The following is an 8628-nucleotide window of genomic DNA, read 5'->3' on the forward strand; positions in this document are numbered from 1 at the left end:
TAATACCCACCTTCTCTGAACAGTTAGCTTGCTGCCCCATCCACCTCCTCCCTATCCTCTGTTGTCTGAATCCATGGACTAGCCTCCTCCCTCCTGCCATGCATGGTCTGATGTGCTGCCACTGCCCTCCATTTAGCATGATATACCAGTCCACTCCTCCTGCCCTCCATTGCCTAATTCTATGGCCCATCATTGACCTCCTGCTTAGCCTCTGTGCTTAGCTTGCTGCCCCTATTCTCCTTCCCCCTGCCCTCAGATGTCTTTGTGCATGCCCCTGCTCCATCCTTTTTGCCCACCATGTTCCATGGACCTGCCACTCCTATCTACTCTGAGTGTTCTGTTGAGCTGCCACACCCCTCCCACCTGCCTAGCATTGTCAGATGACTGTAACCTGTCCCTGCCACCTCCACCCTGCCTGTCCACATGCCATGCACCTATACCCTTCCTCCTGTCCTCCATGGTCCATTTTACTGCCACACCCTTCTGCCCTCCCTGGTCTGTTGTGCTGCAACTGCTCCTCCTGCCTGCCCCGCGCGGTCTGTTGTGAGTCCCTTTCCCCTGAACTCTCTTGTCTGTGCCCAGGTCCTGACCCTCCCTTCTATCCTCCACGGTCCTTTGTACATGCCCCTGCACCCTCCTTCTTGCCCATCATAGCCATTGTTCTGCCACTAACCCTCCCGCTTGCCATGCAGGGACTTCTGTGCTGCCATGGCCCCTCCCACCTTCCCTCCATGGTCTGTGTGTATGCCATCATAGTCTCACTGTTGCTCTCCATGGTGTGTCTTGTTTCTAGTGCCCATCCTGCCTGACCTCCATGGTCATCTTGCTGCTCCTGCCCTGCCCCCTTTCCCCCAGCCCTCTGTTTCTATGTGCAGACCCTTATTCCCTCCCTCCTGGCTTGTCTATTCCACTGTAATGCCCCTGATCCATCCCTCCTGCCCTTTATGGTATGTTATGCTGCAGCTTTCTCTCTTGTCTGTCCATTATGGTCAGCTTGCTACCATTGCCTCTTTCCCCTCTGTTCTCTGTTGTCCATGTGCATGGTCCTGTCCCCTCCCTATTGCTTTCTATGGATTGCTGTGCTGCACTCCCATCCCACATACCCTGTGTGATGTATTGTGCTGCTGCAAACCCTGATGCCTGCCCTGTAGGGTCAGTTTGGTGCACCCCTCCATGTCCCTCCTGTCCTCTGTCATCCAAGTCCATGTCCGTACCCCAATTCCTCCTGCCTACCATGATCTAATGTACCATACTTGCGAACATTTTGAACTTGGTAAGAGGGAGATTTTGAAAATAAACTGGGGTATTGATTTTCCCCTTTGAGTTACATTGAAAAAGAGGAGATTGTAGACAGGAGACAGATCAAATAAAGCCCATTTGAGCTTAAAAACATTGGACGTTTCCTGGCTGAAACGGGTCTGTTGGCATGTATGGTTGTACTACCACTGCCTCTTCCTTCTGCCCACAATGGTCTATTATATTGCCACAGCCTCTCTTGCCAGTGCTGTATTGTTGGTTTGTTGCCCCTGCCCCCTTTCCACTGCCCTCCATAGTCTGTTGTGCTGCCACTGCCCTTCCTGCCTGCCCAGTGTGGTCAAATTGTTGCCTCTGCACTCTCCTTCCTGCCTTCAATTTTCAGAGTCCGTGCCCCTGGTCTCTGCCTCTCAACAGTATCCCAATAAACAACTAGATTGCTAACATTCTATATTTATTACAAAAGTGTGGAACGCCTGACGTCATCTTGATGTAATCAAAACTGTAATACCTAGAGCATTTCCTTTAGAAATTAAATATATGAGAGGGTCTTATTTGCATCAGAATTATGGTTAGTGCTCTAAAAAACTAAAATGAGGACATATTTTCTGAGTTTTCAAATAGCGACAAAGAACTTTTAAATTATTTGTAATCTTTATGTTTTTTTATCCAGTTGACCACTTGATTAAATGTTGCACTTAGGGGAGAGGATGTGGTGTTACTTCCAGAGCTGCAGACCTTCCAACTGGGGAACCAGGTTGAAGTTTCTGCTTTAGCTCAACATTCTGTGATTCTGGTCAAATCACTTAATCTCCCCATGTCTACAACCAAAATGAATTTGATCTTGTGTTATGTAACCAATGCTCATGTAAAGCACTCCTATACCTGACAAGTCTGCACTATATAAAACTGCAAATACACAAAAAATAAGTGTTTTGCACACTTCTGTCATTGGGCTACATGTGGGCTACATCTGGGTGATATGTGTGCTGCATTCGGGCTCTTTTGTCTCTGGTGGCCATCTTGGGAGATTTATTTGTTATGAAGTTTCCTAATTTCCTCATTTACTGCTTTCAGTTTTTTACTTTGATTCCATCACAAAGGTATTCAGATATGTCACACATTTGCCATAAATTCTGAATGTTAGCACTCTAGTTGCTCATTAGATCACTGTAGTAAAGCTACTGCTCACCACGGAAGTCTGCTGCTGGTATTAAAAGTGCATGTTTCAGTCTGCATATCAGAATTGTTTAATGAAATAGAAGAGGATTTGAGAAGTCAAAATGTGCCCTAATTTTTCTTTCTTCAGCACTAATCATAATTTCTATGGCAAAATGAAGCCCCTCATTGTGTTCCTTTTTAAATTAAATGTTTTAAGTGTTACCAGTTTATTCCAATCAAGATGGCTTCAGGTGTGCCATACTTTTGTCATAAGTAAGACCGTAAGCGCTCTAGTTGTTCTTAAGAACACTCTGGGACATTCTGTCATTGGGCTATACTTGGGCTACATCTGGGTGATATTTGGGCTACATTTGGGCTCTTTTGTCTCTGGTGGCCATCTTGGGAGATTTATTTGTTATGAAGTTTCCTAATTTCCTCATTTACTGCAGTCTGCTCAGTAGGAAATACTTTCAGTTTTTTACTTTGGTTCCATCAAGAAGGCATTCAGATGTGTCACACATTTGCCATAAATTCTGAATGTAAGCACTCTAGTTGCTCATTAGATCACTGTAGTGAAGCTACTGCTCACCAGGGAAGTCTGCTGCTGATATTCAAAGTGCATGTTTCAGTCTGCATGTCAGAATTTTTTTATGAAATAGAAGAGGATTTGAGAAGTCAAAATGTGCCCTAATTTTTCTTTCTGCAGCACTAATCATAATTTCTATGGCAAAATGAACCCCCTCATTTTGTTCCTTTGTAAATTAAATGTTTTAAGTGTTACCACTTTATTCCAATCAAGATGGCTTCAGGTGTGCCATACTTTTGTCATAAGTAAGACTGTTAGCGCTCTAGTTGTTCGTTAGAACACTCTGGGACATTCTGTAATTGGGCTATACTTGGGGTACATCTGGGTAATATATGGACTACATTTGGGCTCTTTTTTCTCTGGTGGCCATCTTGGGAGATTTATTTGTTAAGACATTTCCTAATTTCCTCATTTACTGCAGTCTCCTCAGTAGGAAATACTTTCAGTTTTTTACTTTGGTTCCATCAAAAGACATTCAGATGTGTTACACATTTGCCATAAATTCTGAATGTTAGCACTCTAGTTGCTCATTAGATCACTGAAGTAAAACTACTGCTCACCAGGGAAGTCTGCTGCTGGTATTCAAAGTGCATGTTTCAGTCTGCATGTCAGAATTTGTTTATGAAATAGAAGAGGATTTGAGAAGTCAAAATGTGCCCTAATTTTTCTTTCTGCAGCACTAATCATAATTTCTATGGCAAAATGAACCCCCTCATTTTGTTCCTTTTTAAATTAAATGTTTTAAGAGTTACCACTTTATTCCAATCAAGATGGCTTCAGGTGTGCAATACGTTTGTCATAAGTAGGACTGTTAGCGCTCTAGTTGTTCTTTAGAATACTCTGGGAAGCTGCAGTAGAACACAAAGGAATCAACTGACAGTCTCTGCCCTTGTTGGATGTACGTGTTTTACTGAGAATTTCAGACTTCATTCTCACATGACTGAGAAAGATAATGTGAATTTACAGAAAATATGCTCTCACTTTAGCTTATAGATCACCTTCCAAACCTCTGTGGGAAAAGCATGAGAAAATAGTTTTCTCTCAAACATGATTCATGATATCACAGCAGAAGGCTTTTTCACAAGGTAAAATCACCTTAGAACACACCACAATTCCTAAAATGAGTATGGTACCATCAACAAATGATTTATAATGTAACTAAAGTCTTAAAACTTAACTGCAATGCTTTTTAATGAGGTGCTATCATGGATATTGGTCCCAAGATGGCTGCCAACACTTCTTGGATGAAGTGCTGACAGCCAATCAGATCTCACGATGAGATGTGTGGTTAGGCTCCGCCCAGATATATCTATCTTTTTAACTCTAATTTTCTCAGGAACTACTGAACGGATTTACACCATTTAAGCATAAGCCATGAGTCTGAACTGAGGACTACCTCTTTCACAAATTTGGTGTAATTCCCCCCGCAATGCACTTCTGATGACGTCACATATTACATCACTCATGACATGGTCAGTGACATCACTGATGACATCACTGATGACATCTCAAATGACATCACTGATGACATCACTGATGACGTCATCCAGTGACTGTGTGTTTCTGGAAAGTTTAAATATGTTTTATATATTTATAGTGAAAGGCCTGTGGAAGAATGAGTGGGTGTACAAGTTTGTGAATGGATGATTTTCTAGGTGCGTAACTGACTCTATAAGTGAGTCATTAAATGTATCTTACTGCAGACTAGTGACTAAACTGTGAGAAGGTCTGTATGTGTCTGTCTGTTGGTGTATAAGTGGCTGCATGGTTTTGTGAATAGCTATATTAGTGTCTATATGGGTTATTGATTGGTTGCCTGAGTATCTGTATGGGTGCCTGAGTGTTTGTGTGGGTAGGGTGTGTGTGACTCTGTGCATAGATGTGTGACTGGGTGATTCTATGGGTGCATGGTTTTAAGAGTGCATCTGTGATGAACTGTATGGTTGAGTGAGTGTATGAATGGGTGTGTTATGGATTGAATGTATATCTCAGTTGTACATGTGTCAGTAACTACATATGTGAAAGGCAGTATATATGCGTGTAAGAGTATATAAGTGGGTATATGTGAGAGTGTGTGATTGTGAGAGTGGCTGTATGGATGAGTGTGTGCTTGTATCAATGATTGTATAAGAGCATAAGAATGTGGTACTATTTTTATGAGTAAGTGAACTTGAGTGTGTATAACTGCATAGGTGAGTAAATGGGAGTGTGATTAATTATTTGCATGACTGACTAGGTGTGAGAGTACCTCTATGGATGATTGGTGGTGTGTGAGTGTCTATGTGGGTGTATAAATGCATACGATAGTCTTGTACGGAGTGACTGTAAGTATGAGTGACTGTACAGGTGATTGAGTGGAGGTGTATGTAGACCTAAGAGTTAATGAGTGGGTATGTAGTTATTTGTATTGGAGTATCTATGGTTATCAGAATGGACGTCTGAAATTTTGAGTTGGTGTATCAACGGTTAAATTAGGGTGTGAGAAGATGCAGTAATTTATCACATGGATGATGTCATCAGTGATGTCATTTGAGATGTCATCAGTGATGTCACTGACCATGTCATGAGTGATGTAATATGTGACGTCATCAGCAGTGCATTGCGGGGGCGCATGTTATAGTTAGCTGAACTAACTATAACAGGGGAATTTCTAGGGTTTTGTACGAGGGAAATGTCCAGCTAACTATAACACCCCTGAAACCTATGTTTTTTTCAGTGAATTTCTAAGGTTTTTTAAATGCCAATTCCTAACTATAACGCCCCTAAAACCTTTGGTTTTTGTCAGTGAATTTCAAAGGTTTTTTAAATGCCAATTCCTAACTATAACGTGCATGAAACCTATGGTTTTTTCAGTGAATTTCAAAGGTTTTTTAAATGCTAATTCCTATCTATAACTTATCTCTGAAGATATCATGTTTAATGATTTTGATTTGATTTGTATATTTTTCAAATTCAGTGTGTCAATTTCCTTAATTACGTTTTTTTTAGAATACTTTTTTATCACCATCTTTTAAACTTATTTTTTCAATTAATTCTTTTAAAAAGAACTTAATGGGTTTTTGCAAACATTTTTATCAACTATATGTTCAAAACTTTATTTTATATATATTTTTTCAATATTTTTGGATCCGCGCACCCTAAGCGCACCGTTCTTGATCCCTAGGCGATAGCATCCGCGCATGGTAAGCGTTGGGTACGTGTTTAGTGCGCGATTGCAATGCGACCAGTACGCGACTCCCAGCCTATACGCAATACGTTCGATGTACGTAACGCGATGTTTACGCGCTTCCGCGATGCGTCATCTGCGTCTATGACGCAGTAGGTGCGTTGATCCCGCGAAATATTTAACATTTAAAAAAACATATATATATGTATTTCATGTGAATATTAATTGAAGACAAACTCTAAACTAGTCCTTAAACTAATATATTTTTACATCTAATCCTATATTTTTTTTTAATTCAAATCTTGCACGAGAAGAGTGCCGACGGATGAGAAACACTCCTGCTCCTGCGCCATCCACCTCATTGCAGCCAAGCACATCAAGAGTGCATCCATCAGCCCAAACCTTGGACATCCGTCCTCAATTTCAATGTGCACTAAGTGCAATAAGACTTTGTGCTATGGTGAGCAGTCGATCGATCTGATCTGCCGCCGGCAAGAAAGTCACATTTGCTAGTTTTTTTTGTTGTTTTTTTTATTGTTCCCTGAACTTCATTGTTGGTTTCTCCTGTTTTGTTTTTGTTTTTTTTTTTCAGAAAAACCAAAAAAATGTAAAAATTGTTCAGAAACCCCCCAAAAAATTATAAAAGAAGAAAGAAGAAAAAAAAAAGTTCTTGTAAGAACTAACTTTCCTGGTTTAAAAAAAGAGCTACATTTCTTTGTTAGTGTTAGTTTAGATGAATGTATGTGTAGTACGTAATTGACTGAATGAATGCATTAGTAGCGTATGGTGAATGTATAAGTGCAGAACTATGAGGAAGTGCTGCAGCATCACATAGTAACCTCTTTAACTGCAGTGTGCTGTAGTACTTCCGAAGCACAGGGATGCAACATATGTACATACATATGTTGCAAATCTATGCTTCTGTCTGCACGGCTGCTTAAACTGCAGCCATGTGGTGACAAAGGCACCCTTGCACCATAGTGCAAGGATATCTGTGTCATGTGCTGTTTGTTTTTCTACAGAAAGACACACCTTCCTGCACAAAAACAATGAGAAAATGCATTTTTCTCCTTCAATGTATGTTGAACATTTCAGCATGCATTGAAGATATAAAAATGTGGAGAAATAAAACAATTCTCCTTGTTGTGCTTTCCTACACCAATTTTAGAATGGTGCACCATTCACAAACATATCGAGATTTATGATTTCTGATAAATCTAGACATGTGTCTTGTTCTTTGAGTATTATCTGCAATCATGCACAACAACACTTATAGAACACCCTTTCAACACAAAGTGGTCTGTATGATGAGGTTGTATTTACATGGAGTATAAAAAGTGCACAGAGTGGTGCCGATTACGATCCTGTAAAAACCGGGTACGAACCGTCGGACGGAGCATTTTCTCCGTCCGACGCGTACCCGGTCGTACAAATATACAAACATGGAAGTACGATTCGCACGGAAATCCCATTTCCGTACGAATCGTACAAAACCCCGACCGACGAAAATCAACATACAAATGTGATCCGGGAAAGCGCCGACGTGACGTCGGGACGCACGCAGCCTGCCATTCACGAACCAGGAATTACGATTCGCACCGACGTCATCCCGCACGGACAATATTTTCCGGCAGCCAAAAACTGCTGGGAAATCAGGACGACGCGAACAAGGAGTACCTGCACGTGACGGACAGACATGGACCCGAACCTACGTGTCATCCCGGCCCTCATAGCAGTCGACCTCCTCTACAGGTTACAACGCAGACGCCCCAGAAGGTCAGAACAACAAAGGGAGGGGGAAAGGGGGGGGGCAGGACCAGGGGCAGGCCACAAAACTCCCTCCAAAGTCACACAGCACACATGCCCTGGACATACCTGACCCCCAGGCCCTGGTCACTACAAGGGGGTGGGGGCGTGTCCAGCAAAGCCAGCATCCGCCACAACGGAAGTGCTTGACGACGCGAACCGGCAACACAACAATACAGGTACGTCCCGCACCCACGCCTTAAGAGCGTGGGTACGAGTCGTACCACGCCCACACCTACGTCACCCCAACAATGGCGGGACGGCTGTACCCACGTGGCAAAGGCCTGGGTATGGCCCGCACAAGCATTCCACAGCGTGGGTACGGATATGTACGGACCGTACCCGCACCCCGTATGTATGGACCGTACCCCCCACCCCAACAGTGTAAGTACGAGCCGTACCCTCACCCACGTACGTATGGAGCGTACCCCCCATGCCAACAGTGTATGTACGAACCGTACCCCCACCCCGTATGCATGGAGCATACCCCCCACCCCAACAGTGTAAGTACGACTCGTACCCTCACCTGCGTATGCATGGAGCGTACCACCACCCCAACCGTGTATGTACGACCCGTACCCTCACACGCGTACGTATGGAGCGTACCCCCCAACAGTGTAAGTACGACCCGTACCCTCACCCGCGTACGTATGGA

Source organism: Triturus cristatus, chromosome 1_2, assembly GCF_964204655.1.
Source record: "Triturus cristatus chromosome 1_2, aTriCri1.1, whole genome shotgun sequence".
NCBI lineage: Eukaryota > Metazoa > Chordata > Amphibia > Caudata > Salamandridae > Triturus > Triturus cristatus.